The following is a 16,959-nucleotide window of genomic DNA, read 5'->3' as shown; positions in this document are numbered from 1 at the left end:
CTCAAAGACAAAAACACCCTTCCTCTGTTCCGCTCACAGTGCAGTGAGGAGGCTTATACTCCAGCGGTTAAGAGCATAGCCCTGAATTGGAAGGAACAGGGTCTAAGATGATGTAGATATAGCACAAGGCCTTGCTCCTGGTAATAGAGGCTCCGAATACATGGGGAGGGGGCGGGAGAGGATAGAGGAGCCCAACTTGCTTTCTTGGGCTTCTGTTGAACCACAAAGCGCAGATGTCTTGGGCATGTTCTGTGAGCTCTCAAGCTCTCACAGCTTCCTGCCATGTGCCCAGCCTGTCCTCTGTCTGCTCACAGTCTAGGGGAAGACACAGAAGAAAGGGAGAAATAACTTAAGAACCACGTCAGGCAGCTCTCTGGACTTGACTGTAAATCCGGTCAGGAGCAGTGATAAGAGACAGCAGAGAGAACAGAAGCATCGAGAGATCTTTCAAAGGGAGAGGGTGTCAGCTGGACCATGGAGAATGCCGAGGAGATGAAACAACAAGGAAGGGAAGGGCATTTTCCAATTGTGGTGAGAATTGAGAAAGGTGAGAGGCGTGCCACCCACAGGAACACCTGGACAAGGGTGGGCCCAGTGACTGTGGGACATTGCGCTCATTGATTCAGTCAATCTGGCAGCAGAAATGCCTGAGCACCTACTCTGTGCCCTGCCCTGGCCGCCATAGCCTGGGGATACCAAGGTGGTGGGAGGCCGCATGTACCCTCCAGGAGCGGAAGCGGCCTGCCTGGCAGGTGCTGCGTGCCCTTAGTGGAGACTGGGAGGATGCTGAGTTCATCTCGCTCTACAAGCTCTGGAAAGAGCTTGTTCTCTTCCCAAATCATGGGGCCCTGCTGGTTTCTCCTGCTGCAATCTCCTTGGCCCCCTCCTGAGAGGAGACAGTATATTCTGGCCCCCAAATTCTGACCATAATGCTGTGCACATTGTGAAGGTGAAAAGGGCCTTGAGAGATGGTCCATGCTCAGAACTCTCAAACTTTAGAGAGCAGCTGATCAATGTCCTGGGGAGCTTGTTAAGTCTGGAGATGCCAGGAGCCCACCCAAAGGTTCTGATTCGTAGGTCCTGGGTGGGACCAGGGAATCTGCATTTCTAGGAAGCTCCAAAGTGACTTGTTTCCTCTGGGCAGCCATGCTTCTCAGCCTGGGTTGCATGTGGGGAGGCCCTGGGGAGTTTTTAAACCCTTATGCCCAGGCCACATTCCCAGAGAGTCTAATTCAGCTTATCTGGGGTTATGGTCTAGATGCTGGTGGTTTTGTTGGTGGTGGTGGTGTTGCTGTTGAACAGCTTATGAGGTGTCTGATGTGCAGCCTGGGTTAAGACTTACAAGGCCCAAGGTTGAGTGCCACTGACTTCATCTAACCAAGTTGTATTAGTCAGATTTCTCCAGAGAAGCAGAACCGATAGGATGGACAGGTGGAAAGGTGGAAATAGAGAGAGGGAGAGAGAGAGAGAGAGAGAGAGAGAGAGAGAGAGAGAGAGAGAGAGGAGAGAGAGGAGAGAGAGAGAGAGAGAGATTGATTTTACAGAACTGGCTCATGCAATCGTAAGGGCTGGCAAGCCCAAAATCTACAGGGCAGGCTAGCAGATTAAAGACCTAGGGGAGAGTTGATGTTGCAGCTTGGGTCTGGGAACAGAGCTACCTCTTCCTCTGGGGACCTCAGTCTTCTTCTCTTAAGGCCTTCAACTGATTGGATGAGGCCCACCTACATTCTGAAAGGTCATCTGCTTTACTGAAAGTCTACTGATTTAAATGTTAGTATCCTCTAAAGGTAATTTACAACTCCCTCTATTTCTACTTGACCCAGTGTCTGGATACCATGGCATAGCCAAGTTGATATGTAAGATTAACCATGGTACACCTGATTTTACAAATAAGGAAGGTAGAGAAGTGGTCAACAACTCATCTGGAGTTTCATAGCTGGTTCCTCCATTGCAGTTTTATTTATCATGGACTTGTAGATTATAAAACCATGAAGGGATATTCAAGGTAAAATGCAGCTCCTTAACTTACAGAAGGAAGCTATGACTCCTGGAAGCTAACCACCTTCTCCAAATCATGCATTTTGGCAGGGAATAGAGGTAGGTCTTAAACCCAAGACTCCTGACATCTAGCGGAACGTCTCTCCACTCTACTCCAAATGGCAGTGCAGTGGGAGCTTAAGGAGAAGTGTCTTTTCCTGAACCTGTGAACATGCCCAGCATTGCTCAGGCCTGTAGACTTGCATTTGAAGATCTCAGGAACAGGGGAGGAGGAAGCTATAAATTGACTCGGCCTCTAAGTAGAGGGGAGAGTTGGGAGGCCTCCCTGCAGCTGCCGGCTCCCTGGATTTCTATCAGGCCCCGTTGTTACCTATAATTTTGTGGCTGCTTCATCTATGCTTGCATTTGCACACTTAATGCCATAATCTACAGATATGGTCTTATGGTCTCTGCACACTCGCCTCTTGCTTAGCATTAAATACAGCTTGGGAAATAGATTTTGCTTTAAATCAAAGCCCGGTTATAATGGTTGATCTTGTTAGAAACACATCACTCCTACCTCCGCCCCCCAGGGCTTGGCAGCACTCACATCCATGGGGTGTACAGATCCTCTGAAAAATGCATGTGATGTTAGCCAGAGATTGTGATCCAAAGAGTCTGGCTGAGGCAGGCTGCAGGCAGATGGGGGCTCTGGAGACAGGGCCGCAAACCAAGGCTGGTGAAGCCGAGGTAGGCACTAGCCCAGGCTGCAGGCTTGCCAGCAAGGATTATGGGGCCTCAGGAGGTGAACCAGCATGGAAGCCGAAGGTTAGGAGCTGATGCCCGGCTGGCAGATGAAGGAGAGAGCAGATACCATATGGCAGAGACAGGAGACCTCCAAATGGGTGGGCTTCCTCATACAAGAAGCTTCCATGCACTGCCTACTGGGGCTGGATCCAGAACTTGTTGGGAAGGAGAAAGAGGGGGGAGCAGAGGGCAGAGCTGGCAAGTCCCGACCCTGAGCTAATTCCAGGGAGGGGGGTGGATTGGAAGATGAGCTGCCCCACTCTGCCCCCTCATTTCTGTTAACAGAAAGCAGGCATCCTCTGATAAGACCACTTCTCCAAGGGCCCTAGAGGGAAACTGCGTGGTATAGCAGAGGCAGCCCTGGGATGCCACCGCTACCTGTGTGACCTCATGGAGACTGCTTCACACCAGAGCCAAGGAAACAGGTCAGACCTCCAAGCTTATATCCCAGAGGGCTCTGTCCTCTGGTCCAGAGCTTCCCACTAGTGGCTTTGCCTCTTCACCCCTCTTGTCAACTGAACAGCCCAGCACCCTCCTGAGAGCCCTCCAGTTCCTTTGTGCCATGAAAATATTGTTTCTCTACAAATTCCGTGACTGAAAAAGTTTGGAAAGCATGGCTCTACCCCAGTGTTCCCTGAAGGTGTGCTTGCCACACCAGTTCTGCAGGATATTAAAAGGTGTTAGGCAAAGCAGAAAGATAAAACAAGTTCGAGAAATGCAGAGTTCAACAAAGTTAAACAGGTTTCTTTACTGTGGGCTTCCTCAGGCATGTGTGTGTGTGTGTGAGAGACAGAGACAAAGAGATTGATTCATTGTGAATCTCCGGCAGGGCTCTGGTATTCAGATATACCCAACATTTATGCCATTCAAAGTTCATAGTTGCAAATAAGCAACACAAACTGCTGCTGCTAACTGTCACTCACTTAAGATTCGAGGTCCTGGCAGCAGGGTCCAGCCAGCTGGACCTAGCGCTGTGTGCAAATGTGCTCACTGCCGGGGGTGGAAGTGGAAGGAGGCCCCTCTTCCTCAGTGGGAGGCAGAGTCCTGCTTCCTACCATCAAACTCTCCCCACGGGTTTCTCCAAACCAAAAGGACATGTTAGACGTTTGGCGGTTAAAGTCTGTGACTGCAGAGCCCTTTCCTTGAGTGGAGCGGTGGGAGCTTGGGGGCACCCTGAAGAAGGGAGGCAGTGTTTCCAGAAGCCCTCTGTGGGCTTCGTTGCTTTGTTCCAGGCCATCACCTGCCATTTTCCTCTAGAGCAGAACTTCTAGGTTCCACCTTAGCTTACAACCTTCTCCTCCCAGGGGGACCTCCCTGCCTTGGGACCACCTTCTTTCTTCTCTCTGTTCCTGTTACCATTCTTGTTTTATTTTGTTTTTTGAGACAGTCTCGCTAATGCCACCCAGCCTCCCCTAATGGGAATTCCCAGTGATTGGAATGGCAAGCTGGGTGGCATCACATCAGGTTGGTGGAAGAGATATACTTTGGAATGGGCAGAGCTTAGTGGGGTACCCTCCAGTAACCCCATGCAGCAGCTGCCTATGCATGGAGACAACCCCGCTTCTGTTTCCCAGTGGATTGGGGCCGCCTTCTCATTCTTAATGGCCATATTGCTCAAATTTCCAAGATAATTATCCAACTTTGTGTTGACAATGACTCGGAAAGACCTGCTTAGGAGGAGGACTGGATTGCCAGAGATCAATATCATTGTCACTGTCCTTATTAATAAGCATTTAATAATCTGCCATGCATAAGATATCATGGAAGTTCTGGGTTGGGTACCAAAAAAAGTATTTACCATGATTTCTGCCATGGACGCTCTTACATTCCAGTCCTATAAGCTTTAGTTTTCTCAACATCTGCAAAGTAAGGATTAACTGCATAATCCCCACAGCCCTATACAACTCTCAAGACATCTCTGCCCAGAGAGCATCTGTTGAAAACCTGGACCACTTCTTGTTGAGGAAGCCGGCCATGGCGATTAGCCATTCTTTTATTTGTATAACCCATACTGTCACCTCTCCTCCTCTCCTTTCTCCACACCTTCCTTTTCCCCGCTTCCCTTTCCTCCCTTTTCTCCCTGTTTAAATCTCATTAACTTCCCCTCCTGCCTTTCTTCCCAGTTCTGTTACGTTCTGTCTCCCTACCTTCTGCTCCTCCTTGCTCTGTATCCCTCTGGGAGCCCTGGGACAGAGGGCTGCCCCCTCACAGGAGAAATACCAAGGTGCCCAGGTTGAGCAATCCCTGATGACAACAGGAACTCTTCCTCTGGCATTGAATGGGGCAGGACAAGACCTCAAGGGTGTGGGCTGGGGGAAAAAGTCCCTGCGCTGTTTGTCTAGTGGAGCTGGGGTCACATGATCCTTAAGGGCAGTGAAGGTGGGTGGTGCATACAAGGAAGTGGAGATGAACTAGGGTGACCAACCATCCCAGCTTGCCAGAGACAGAGGGGGTTCCCAGAATGCAGGACTTTCAGCGCTTCAACCAGGAAAGGCCTGGGAAAACCAAGACATGTTGGTCTCACCTTTTGGCTTGGGTGATGGGAAGGAGGGAGGATAATCTCAGGGGTGAGAATAGTGTCTCTGTAGTCCTTTCTGTGGTGCTGACTGGCAGAGTCACAGATTTTTTCCCACCCAGCCTGAGTGGAGAGCTGAGTGGGTGAAGGCAAAATACAGGTCCCAGCACAGTCACTGTGGCTCCCGGAGCCAGCACAAGCATCCTGGCCATGCCTAAGAACTCAAGCTGTGCTTCCTGCCACGACCAGGTAGACACTTTGACATGACTGTGCCTCAGCATCCTCAACCATGAAAGGTCCTGTCCATCCCTGGCATCCTAAGGCCTTCTTCAGATGTGTACAGACAGCATTCCTGGCTCTGCCACCCATGAATTATCCCAGTTTTCAGCCTTCAGATGCTCTCAGATGTTCTAGAATGGAACATGCCACTGACTTATGGCAGTCCTGAGACATGTGACTTGGCCACTCCTGGTCTTAGTCTCCTCCTAGGAAAATGAAGGTAAAAATAATCATCTCATAAGGCTGCTATAAGGATCAAATGAGGTATTCAGTGTAAAAGACCCCAGCTTAATACCTGGCACACAGTAGGTGCTTAAGAAAGGTTGCATGAAATTAAAGCAGCTCTGGACGTGCCTTGACTTGCTCAGTGTTCAGGGGTTCTGACTGTGACAGGGTCTTGTGTTGAGAGCAGAAGTGATTCAGTGAGCCAACAGCGTGAAAATCGAGCATGACTCATGCTTCCAGCTAATCCAGGTCCTCCTGGAGACAGGGAGAGGGAAGTGCTCTCCTCTCCCCTCCTGGGGATCAAGCCCCTTCAAGGGGCTCCCCTCGCCTGTCACATGATGAACCCTCAGGAATACAATAGCACGCTTCACTGTGGCTGTCTTTGGTATGTTTTGAAGTTATAGCAATATGGAAGCAATATTGGGCCAAAGGTTTTCAGAGGAAGTCCTTTTTATCCTGATTTGTAAATTGTTTAATCAGAAGAAATAAGACTCTCTCATGTTTTCCTTGGGAGATTTAGCTCATGTAAATTTTCTGATTTAGCACTTTGCCCTTTTGCCACACGTGACCACAGAGGTGCACTATGTGCCCAGGCCCTTGGCGCACACACCAGCACTTGCTATGTACTGAGGGCCTTGCCATTCTTTATTACTTATTGCCCCAGGTCATTTCCTCCTTTCCAAAGTAGAGGTGATACTGACTATTTAAAGATAAATAGGCCCCTGTGTGCTCAACAAGTCACTCAGCAAACATTATACCAAATGCCTGGTAATATGAAACTCCAGGCTCCACTCTGTGGAAGGTACAGAGAAGCAACTCATTCCCACTCTCAAGGAACTTACATTCCCATCCTGTGCACTCTATGCTTTTGAAAATAAGCATCCTTTTTGGAGCTGAAAATATGTCTTGGGACCCTGCTTGGCTGTACCGCTGCCCTGGGTGATTCAGTAATGATTTTACCCACATTTGTGTTGAATCAATTCTAGTCCCATCTGCTTTTGAAAGCTGGCCATACTTGTGTGTGTGAAATTAGTTGTTGAGCATACTGGTAGAAATGGGGGTGCTTGTGGCCCTGAAGGCCGCCTGCTCTGTCTCCAACTGCCTGAGGGGCTCAGTGAGTGTTCAGGACTAGTGGGAGGAGAAGAGGGACTCAAGGGTAGAGGAGTGAGCGCATCCCTGACCAAGGAAAGACGAGGCCAAGCACTGCAGGTGCGAGTACACCAGGTGGGTGGCCCCACAGTGCACAGACCGCAGTGAGAGCTGGGGTGAAGGTGTGAAGGAAGCAGTGACATTTTCCTGGGGGAGTGTGTAAATGATCCAGCCTTTGTTTTATCCTACTCTTGTCCGTTTCAGGAAAGCTTCCTCATGACCCTTTTCTCTGTTAAGTTTGCATCTGGGTGCACATTTTTCCTTTCACAGTTTTCGTCATGAAGGTCCATTTGTCTAGAGCTCTGTAATTGACCTGTAACTCTTTCCAAGCCCTCACCTCCTGCCTTGCTCACTGCATGGTAAACCCCTTGGTCTCTAGTGGCCACAGCAGGGTCATACCCCTGTCCCTACCACTACCAACTCCCACCCCAGCCCCAGCACTCCATGGCGGCGCAGTCACCACGTTTCAAGCAGCTGGGTTTGGATGAGACTGGGTTTCTCTCTATCCCTGGCAGCCCCTCTCACTCCACAGGCTGCGGGCATGCCCGATCCCCCAACACTCATCCTGCAGCACATGCTGTGGTCTGCTAACCCTACCCCAGCTCCTCATATCCCAGAGTTATTTCTCCTCCTCTCTCCAGGCCCATCACAATAGCACCCATTTTCCACGTACATCTCCATGTGGTAAGGAACTAGGAGACAGGGAAGGATGTAAACATGAAGGACAGGTACCTAATTCAGGAGGACTTCCTGGAGGAGGTGACATCTGCACCAAGTCTTAAAGTATGAGCAAGAGTTCACCCAGTGAAGGTGGGGTTGGGTGAGGAGGTTGGGAGGGGACGGCATTTTAGCTGAGGCGGCAGAATGGGCAAAGCCAGCCTGGTGGGAGTTGGGCACACCAGTGACATCTTCCAGTTACTGGAAGGTCAAGGGAACCAGCAGGAGGCAGGTAGGAGAAGCAAAGGGGGTGTGCCCTGGGAGCTCACAGTGAAAGCTGATTCACTGAGTCCAGAGCAAGGAAGAGGGAGACCTTAGTCTCCACCAAGGTTTGGGAGCTAGATGGCTAACTTGGAAAGAGGGGCTCAGTTGGAGGAAGTGAAAGGCGGACAACCCCGTCCCAGCTTCCTGCACACGCAGTCTTTCCTTTCTTCCAGAGAACTGTAGCATATTTGTTAATTCCTTCCCTCCTCCTTCTCCCCTCTGCTTCCCCTGCTGGCACAAACTCCCCAGAAAAGCTAAAAATTCCTCTCATTTGACCCAAATCAGAGGGTGGATGAGCTGGGCTTTATTACACACTGGTTAAAATGGGTCGTGTGGGAGAGGATGGGCTACGTTATAATTGTATCTTTGGTCACCTCCACCCACCCGGCCGAAAAAAATGGTGGAACTGCCTCTGTTTAGACACCATTTTACAAAGGCGCTCCCCTCTTCCCTTCCACTGGTGTTTATTAGTCTTGAAAAATAAGCCAGCCTGCCTGGGAAAGAGTGGGAGGAGGGAGAAGCCTGGGAAGGGTCGTGCCCTCCCACCGGCTCCCTGTAGGGAAGCAGTCTGGGCGGCTGAGGGGAGGGACCTTTGGGGACTGGGGACCAGGAGGCAGCTGGGCTCGGGAGAGACTGGGGCGGGGGCTGTTTTCAAAGGAGCAGCAACAGCTCCCTCGACAGTATTTTTCTTTATGATTCTTTAGCTCCTAAATTGTTCTATGGGGTTAAGCGTACCATGTATTTGGAATTGAGCATCAGGAAAGCTGAAAGGGAGACTGTCGCTCTGGGTTTGAAAGAAATATCTTTGAAAAGGGTGTGGGGCCAGTAAGTAAATCTCCAGTAGCAGTGTAGTAAGAAGTGGCAGGCTTCTCCAGGCCCTCCTGCCCCTCCTTCCAACTGGCACTGGGTTGTGAGTCAGACACACCATGGGATATTTGAGAATGCTGGCATTTGAATGCTCCAGTGTGCCAGTGAGTTGTAGGTCTCAGGTAGGGAGGTTGCAGGCGTTGTGTGTGTGAGTTATCTGCATACTTATGAGGGCACCAGCCAACCAGAAGCTCTGTGCATGTGTGCTGGAGGCTGTTAGTTAACCCCTCTGCCTTCTCTTCGCAAATAGGAAGCTGGTGAATCACTGCGGATTCTCCTTCTGTTCCCAACCCCCAGACCATGATGGGAGATATAGGGGAATTATAGATTATTATTTTGTTGGAGATACAAGATGACACACGCAAAGGTTCAGAAAAGAATAAATGGACAAAAGTCAAAGTGTACATCCTGCTTCCCAAAGGAGTTAGTTAACATACATTAGTTAGCTGTTGCTGTGTAACAAAATGCCCCAAAATCATAGCAGTTTAAAACAACAATAAATATCTCTTATCCTTATTATTTTATAGTCAGGAATCTGGGAGCAGCTTAGCTGAAAAGTTCTGGCTGAGGGATTCCCATGTGGTTGTAGTCCTGAAGGTGACTGGGACTGCTTGATGGGGACAGAAGGACCTACTTCCCAGGTGGCTCACTCACATCACTGGCAAGTTGGTGCTGGTTGTTGATGGGAGGCCTCAGTCCCTCCTCACATGGACCTCTCCTTGGGCTGCTGAACTGCCTCTCAACACAATGGTTTCCCCCACAGCAAAAGTTCCAGGAGAAAGCAAGGTGAAAGTGGCAACATCTCTTATAGCCTCCCATGGCAGGCACATGCCATTGTCTGTAGGTGCACACACCGGCCCTGATACAATGCAGGAGGGGACTGCCTGAGGCATGAATACCATGACAGAGCCATTCCGATGGAGCTGGCTGACATCCTCTGAAAAGTCACCTAGGTTAGAGGAGAAGGTGTCAGGGAAGAAGAGAAACTGATTCACACAGGGTCTTAAAGACCCTGGGATGACAAGAGAGGTAGGACTAGAGGTGTGAGCAGCTCAGAGGAAAAGGCACCAGTGCAGAAATGAGCATGGTGTGTTCAGAGGCAGTTCAGAGACCAGCTTTAAAGAGAGCCCAAGTCAGAGAGAACTGGGAAATTAGATCCAGAACAGACTGTAAGGGACCACAAAAGGCGGACTGAGATGGCAGGATCCTGCAAAGGGAATCATCAAAAGTCCCGGAGTAAAGAAATGACAGCATCCAAGTGGAGAAGCTCAGCCCCTTACTGGCTGGGCCCCTTGAGTGGGTTCAACCCTTTAGAGCTCATTGGCCGTATGTTTAAAACAAGGATAACAAATGAGTTATTATGTGTGAAATAGGTGGTCAGCTGAAAGCAGTAAGATTTTCATTATTGTGATTATCATCATTTGCAGCCATACTCTTGAAGCTCAGATAGTGCTGAAATAACATCACAGCTCTTCCTAGCACCTGTGTCCTTGGTGCTACATAGGAAATGTTGAACTAACAAATAACTGGAGTCATGTATTCTTCCACCACTGGAGAACCCAGCTGTGATACACAGCTTGCCTCTGTGGCCACAGGGACATTGCCAAGTAGTAGACAGGTGCTGGGCAGAACACAGGCCACCTCTAATGTCCTGCAGTTGAATCTGATGGCAGCCAGAGCCTGTTGTCATCCAGCTCTCCCTTGAGCCTCACAGCCACCCATGAGACAGACAGCCACTGTCATTAATTCTGTTTTACAGATAAAAAAAATTAAGACAGGTAGCTAAAGGCCCCAGAACAAATCAATAGGCATCAGACATTACAAAAAATGTCAAAGATAATTTGGGAGTTTGTAAAAGAAGGAAGAAAATATAAATCAGCATTTTTAATAATAATGGCTTTAAAGTTCAAATAGTATCAAAGAGTAGAAGAAAATAAATCTTCCTTCTACTCCTCACTGGCAGCCTTCCACCCTCTCCAGTAGGAAGGCTTTAACAATTTAATTTATGCATCTACAAACCAGTATGTACACATGGTCTTTTATTCTTTCTAAACCTGGCAACCATGCAGCACAGAGATAAATCTTAGACATAGTTCTCTATGTATCCATATACAGATATTCCTCATCCTTTTTAATGGCTGCATAGCACTCCATAATGTATCTAGCAAGCCTCCACTGATGAACATACTATTTACTTCCAGTTGTTGGCTACAGAATTGGTGCCACAGAGTATTAATATATATAAGTTGGACATATGCAGTAGTGAAATTGCAAGATATATATCTATAAGGGAAATTGCTGATTATCAGAGTTTATTTTTGGCCCATCTGATAAATGAAACTTGAAATTTATTTAATTTTTATATATTTAATGCTGAGTGGTTTTTATATATTTAATGCTGAGTGATGGTGAGCATTTTTCATACATTTAAAAACTATTTGTATTTATTTTGCTATGATCTTCCTGTTTTTTGGCCAATTTTTCTAATATAGATCTTTTCCTGGTTTGTTAACACAAGCACTCTCTCTGTATATAAAGGAAATTGGCCCTTCATCAAATGTTTCAAATATTTTCTTCAGTTTGTTTGTGTCTTGATTTTGTTACGGAATTTTGGATGCACATAAATGTTTAAATCATTAGTCAAATTTATCAAATCTTTTATGACTTCTAGGTTTTCTATCTTAACAAAATATTTTTCCTTTGCAATTATAAAATACTTCTTCAATATTTTCTTTTCATAATTAACTTTTAAAGCTTTGCTACATGTATCATTTGTTTTGGTGTAAGAAGTGAGGAAGGGATTCAAGTTTTATTTTGTTTCCTACATGGCTACCCAGTTGTTCTAATCTCATTTGTGGAAAAATCCATTTTAAAATAAAAATTGAAATTCCACCTTTATTACATGCTAAATTCATACCTACATGAATTTGTGTGAGTCTATGGACTGCCCTTGACTTTATATTGATCTCTCTTCCTGTTCATGATCTGGTACCAAATATTTTATTTTTATACCTTTCTAATATGTTTTCATATCTGGTAGGGCTGGTCCCCCTACTCCTGTTACTCATCTGTTTCTTGGCTATTCCTAAATGCTTATTTTTCTATATGAACTTTGGAATCACCTTATCTAATTTCAGTAGAAATTCTGATATTTTTATTGGGATTGTATTGCGCTTATTATTTAGGGAAAATTGGCATCTTTACAGTATTACGGCTCCCTGTCCAAGTACGAGGTGTATCTTTCCATTGATTTAAGTCTTAGGAAGTGCTTCAGTCGTGTTTAAAACAGTCTCTGTATGGATCTTACACGTTTCTTGAGAACTTATTCTTAGGTGTTGTTTCTATTTTTGTTGCCAAGTCAGTGGGGTCCCTACCATGTTTTTGAACATGTCTGTTATTTGCATAGGAAAGTATCCAATCATATCATCCACAAATAATTTTTTTTGCCTACTCTTTCTTTTTCACTTTTTAACCTCTTATTTCTTATTCATCATTTCTGATCTTGAGACTTCAAATGGGAAGCCAGCCATCTAGGTGTGAGGAAATTCCTGAGCCCATCCTAGCTCAGCAATGGATCTGCCAGGTTTCCTCAGTCGGGGTTGGGGATAGGGAGAGTCTCCTGCCTTGAGAATATTTTCGCTGTAATTTATGATGGTCTGGAAACCAAAAGTCTCAGACCAAGAGGATGAGCAGTGGTAGCTGAAGTGGGGTTGAGTTGGGGTGGAGGGAGAGGGTACTCTATAAGGTACTGAATCAGGTGAACTGTTCTTCTTGTAGGTCAGTAAAGTCTAATCCTTGGTGCTGATCTCCTGTGGCTGGGAACACGTGTCGGCAGAGGGAAGGCAGGCTCCTGCATCCTAAGATTTGCATTAAGCACAAAAGGGAGGGCTGGATTCCCAGGCTACATTCAGAAGCAGGCACTTGTGATGCACTGCTGTACACCTTTCCACAATGCCCTCCCTGCCCAGACACCCAGCTCTGACTTGCTGGCTTTCATATTCCTAATCATAGCACCCAGCCCATACTTGGTTCTTCATACTTGGTTCTAGGTTTTTTTGAGACTGAGTCTCACTCTGTCACCCAGGTTGGAGTGCAGTGGCATAATCTCGGCTCACTGCACACCACCTCCTGGGTTCCAGTGATTCTCCTGCCTCAGCCTTTCAAGTAGCTGTGATTACAAGCACCCACAACCATACCCAGCTAATTTTTGTGTTTTTAGTAGAGATGGACTTTCACCATGCTGACCAGGCTGGTCTTGAACTCCTGACTTTAAATGATCCTCCTCCGCCTTGGCCTCCCAAAGTGCTGGGATTACAGGTGTGAGCCACTGTGCCCAGCCCCACTCTAGGTTCTTTATTGGTTCCTACTTCTTTGTAACATTTTGCTATGGGTTACTCTTACCTGCCCAGCAACAGCAAAAGACCCTCTAAAGCAGGTGTTTTGTATGGTCTTACACAGCATGAAGCCCAGTCAGGCACATGGTAAGTGATCAATAACGTGTTAATTGACTGATATTCCACGAGTCAACCACTCAGGATGAATGAGTTTCTATCTCACATCCTAATTGCCCTTTCTTTGGAAAGGGAACCAAACAACCGTCAGTTCTGCAGTGGGCAAGGGAGGAAATGATAGCAGAGGAGAGGCTGGGCTCAAATATAAATAGGAAAAGGAAAGGCTTGGGCTTTCTCAGTGCAATAAAAGTTCTATATAATAATATTATACATAACTGCAATTAAGCCTGGAAATTGCAAGCTTCCAGTTTGTTCTTTCCCAGCCAAATGCCAGGCGGTTCTCGTGGTGGATGGTATTTGCTTAGAAGAAAAGTGTAAGTTCTGAGGCAAAGCTGAGGTTTGGCTTCCTTTGGAAAACACAGGCAGGGCCGGGATCCTTGAGGCCATCCGGCCGGACCTCGTCTCCAAATTGAGGTGGACAACAGCAGGGAGGCAGGCGTATTTGTCGAGGGCTGAGGCATGACCAGGACATCTAACACCTGTGATGAGTCCTCGGCATGTGACTGTCCTCTTTCCTCCCACAGCTGCCACTCCCACGGGAGCCCCTCCCTGGCCAGATCCCACATAAAGGTCTAGGGTAGAGAAGGGCGGGGGAGTGGCCGTGAATAATGCGGAGTGGCTCCATGGGTCAGGAGATACAATCTCCTAGCCGCCCTTCCCTCCCTGCACCAGAACTGCTTCTTGCTGACACCTTTCTCAAATGCAGCGCCAAGCAGATTCTTCTCCCATCCAGAACCTTCCCCTACTTCCTTCACAGAAGCATTCCAGTGTTCGTGAGGCCCCTGCCTCAGTGTCCCACCCACACCCAAGACTCCCACATGGTGGGCTGCAGTCTTCCCTGCTCTGCCTCTCAGACTAGCCTGTCTCTAAACTCACTGAACTCTGTCTGTGAACCCAGCACCCCAAACTCCCTGCATTCCTGTCTGCATGTGCCGTGCTCACTCAGCCTCTGCAGCTCCCTTAGCACATGCTGTTCCCTTTGTCAAATAAATGTCTCTTTCCCCTGCCTTACATCCCTGGCTGCTTGGGGGCCTCACTTCCCTGGAGGAGTCCCATTTTTGAGCCCAGGAGAGTCCCCGCCCTCTGACCCCAGGCGCCCCATCCGCCTCCACGAACCAGCATTTGGCACCCATTTTAGCTCTTGTCTTTACTGTCTCTCCCACTCTTCTGTGGCTTAAGACCAGGACTCCAGCCTTTTCATCCCTGTTTCTCCAGCACTTAGCAAAATGGGTAAATACTACAGCGGCTGAGAGGGACGGTTGCCGATGGCTTAGGAAACCCGGAACGTGACTACTTAGGTTCAGGCCTCAGCTCAACCTCAGTTTCCCTACTTGAAAAATGGGGTGATAATGACAGTAGCCACCTCATGGGGTTTTTGAGAGGATGAAATGAGAGAATCCATGTAAAATATTTAGGACAGCAACTGGTACCTAACGGGCACCCAGAGTACATCTTAGTGACCACTCTGATTCAGCGAAAGGCGAGGGAATCTCAGAACTGGTCCTTCTGCCGCCTGTATACCGTGTCTCTGTCCAGCATACCTGAAGTCACCATTATGGGAGAATGAGTTGTGTTCCTGTCCATTCCCCCACTTGTGCAAGCAGGGCCTGTTGGGTGTCTGTAATGAATCTGTGCACATTCTGCAGAAGTGGCCGCTCCCAGCTCCATGCCCATTCTTGGCCACTGTCGGAGTAGTGGGGAGACAGATATGGAAGCTACCTCTTCACTTTTCCTCTGGGGCAGGGGGAGGGGATGCATCAAGCACTTTTACCAACCTGTTGAGTCGTCATCACTCTACCCATTGAAGTCAAATACTAACCCCACCCTTTGGGAGGCCGAGGCAGGCGGATCATGTCAGGAGTTCGAGACCAGCCTAGCCAATATGGTGAAACCCTGTCTCTGCTAAAAATACAAAAATTACCCAGGCATGGTGGTATGTGCCTATAGTCCCAGCTACTCGGGAGGCTGAGACAGGAGAATCACTTGAATCCAGAGGTGGAGGTTGCAGTGAGCTAAGATCACATCACTTTACTCCAGCCTGGGTGACAGAAGGAGACTCTGTCGCATAAATAAATAATAACCCCACCTTAAGCTCGTAGAACACTCATCATCTGAATGTCCAACATGTGTTCACATGTATTTTCCTGTGTAATTTAGCAGGGTCCCAAGGAGACCTAAAGTGAAGGGGTTGGGAGGAGAAAGAGGGCAGAGTCAAGGTCACAGGAAACCCAAAGTGAGGTGCAGGAGCCCCAAGATATCTGAAGCTGAGCTGTGCATGACCTCAGAATCCAATGATCTATCCTGGAACCAAAATACTGAAATGGATTAGTGCATGGGTAGCAAGGGTGATTCACAATCACCCAGTCTTATACAAAAGAAGAAACTGAAGCTCAAATAGGGACGTGGCTGCTTCAAGGTCACATCATGAAGCAATTGCAGAGCAGAGCTAGGATTTTACCTGTAATTCCTCCCCCAGAGGGTTTGGCCTGCTCTCTGCTGACCACACACCAGGGTACTTCCCAGCCTTTGCTTCTCATGCTCTCAGCCTTTCTCTACTCTAACTATGGCCCCCTCCCTTGACATCTGCTTTTCTTTCTGCCTGGTGTAAAGTCCCTAGCGCCAAGGGCAATGGACTCAGCTTCCAGAGCCCTGCCCACATCACTGGGAGCCCTTGGCACGTGGGTAGAAGAGGCGTGCAGATGGCACACTCAGAGGCTAGCCAGCTGTGTAGCACCTTAATATCTTCTAGAACAGACGTCAAAATATCCCCAGGAAGGGTCAAAATATGGTACCACTTAGCCCAGGTATCCAAACACAACCTCTTCGATAACTAGCAAAATCTAGAACATTTCCACTATAGGAGATGGCCTCTTTGGGCAGAAATGCTAAGAAGAATAGTGCTCGCATGGGCTGATGTGCGTCCCACCTTTCCACCCAAGCCCTGCCCTCCAGGGAGCCACCCAACACCAGCAGGGGACATCTCCTGTAAAGGCAGCCCTAGGCCATTTCGAGTATGAAACTCAGTAACGCGTGGCCAAGTGCTGTTTATGGGAGACAAATGATTTATTTTATTATCTAAATTTTCAGTGGTTTAATAAGGTTTAATAAGCCTCCCAAGGAGTTTTCTGGCTCAGGAAATCGCTTGTAATAAACACAAGTAGTAGATCTTTTATTTTAAACATGAAAGAGGTGTGCAGTTTTTCTTGAAAGAAAGCAAATCTCCCTGTGCCCCCCTGAGTAAATAAAGGATGAAAAAAATAATTAAAGAACAACAGCTTGAAGGGGCACCATTTGATTTGCCTGCTCCAGATTCCTGTGGCCAACCTGGCCTGGGTGCCAGCCATTTGCAGCAGTGCCCCTCTCCATTGGTGTGCCCCCCCCCCCGGCAAACTGGAATGAGCCCTCACTTTGTGATGGAGGCCAGGCAGCCCCATAGGGAGCCCAGTTTTTCTGTCTTTCCCGCAAATTCCCTGCCTGGTGCAGTAGCAAAAGCAGTGGCCTCAGGGAAGACGCCAGCTCCCCACTGTCGTCCCATCACCTTGCTTTGTCACCTTAGCCTCACTTCACTTTAGTTTCCTCATCTGTAAATAGGCATAATTCCACCTGGCCTGCCACCAAGGAGGTGAAAGTGCTTTGAAAGGTAAAAGG

General features: G+C 47.9%; 1 protein-coding gene across 8 annotated transcripts in view; it reads left to right on the top strand.

Moving 5' to 3' along the window:
* Window positions 1-16,959, top strand: part of ZBTB7C (zinc finger and BTB domain containing 7C) — a 367,127-nt gene that overhangs the window by 327,680 nt on the left and 22,488 nt on the right. Inside the window, exon 1 of one of the 8 annotated variants that reach the window (XM_032259405.1) lies at window positions 3,575-6,917. The exons of the other annotated variants lie outside the window; for them this stretch is intronic. The gene's annotated coding sequence lies outside the window, so the exon portion shown is untranslated. Of the gene's footprint in view, window positions 1-3,574; window positions 6,918-16,959 lie in introns of those variants that run through there. 8 annotated transcript variants of the gene reach the window in all.

The sequence above is a fragment of the Sapajus apella genome, unplaced genomic scaffold, assembly GCF_009761245.1.
Source record: "Sapajus apella isolate SASKATOON/1434 unplaced genomic scaffold, GSC_monkey_1.0 scaffold109, whole genome shotgun sequence".
Taxonomy (NCBI): domain Eukaryota; kingdom Metazoa; phylum Chordata; class Mammalia; order Primates; family Cebidae; genus Sapajus; species Sapajus apella.
This window is presented reverse-complemented; position numbering and strand designations above follow the sequence as displayed.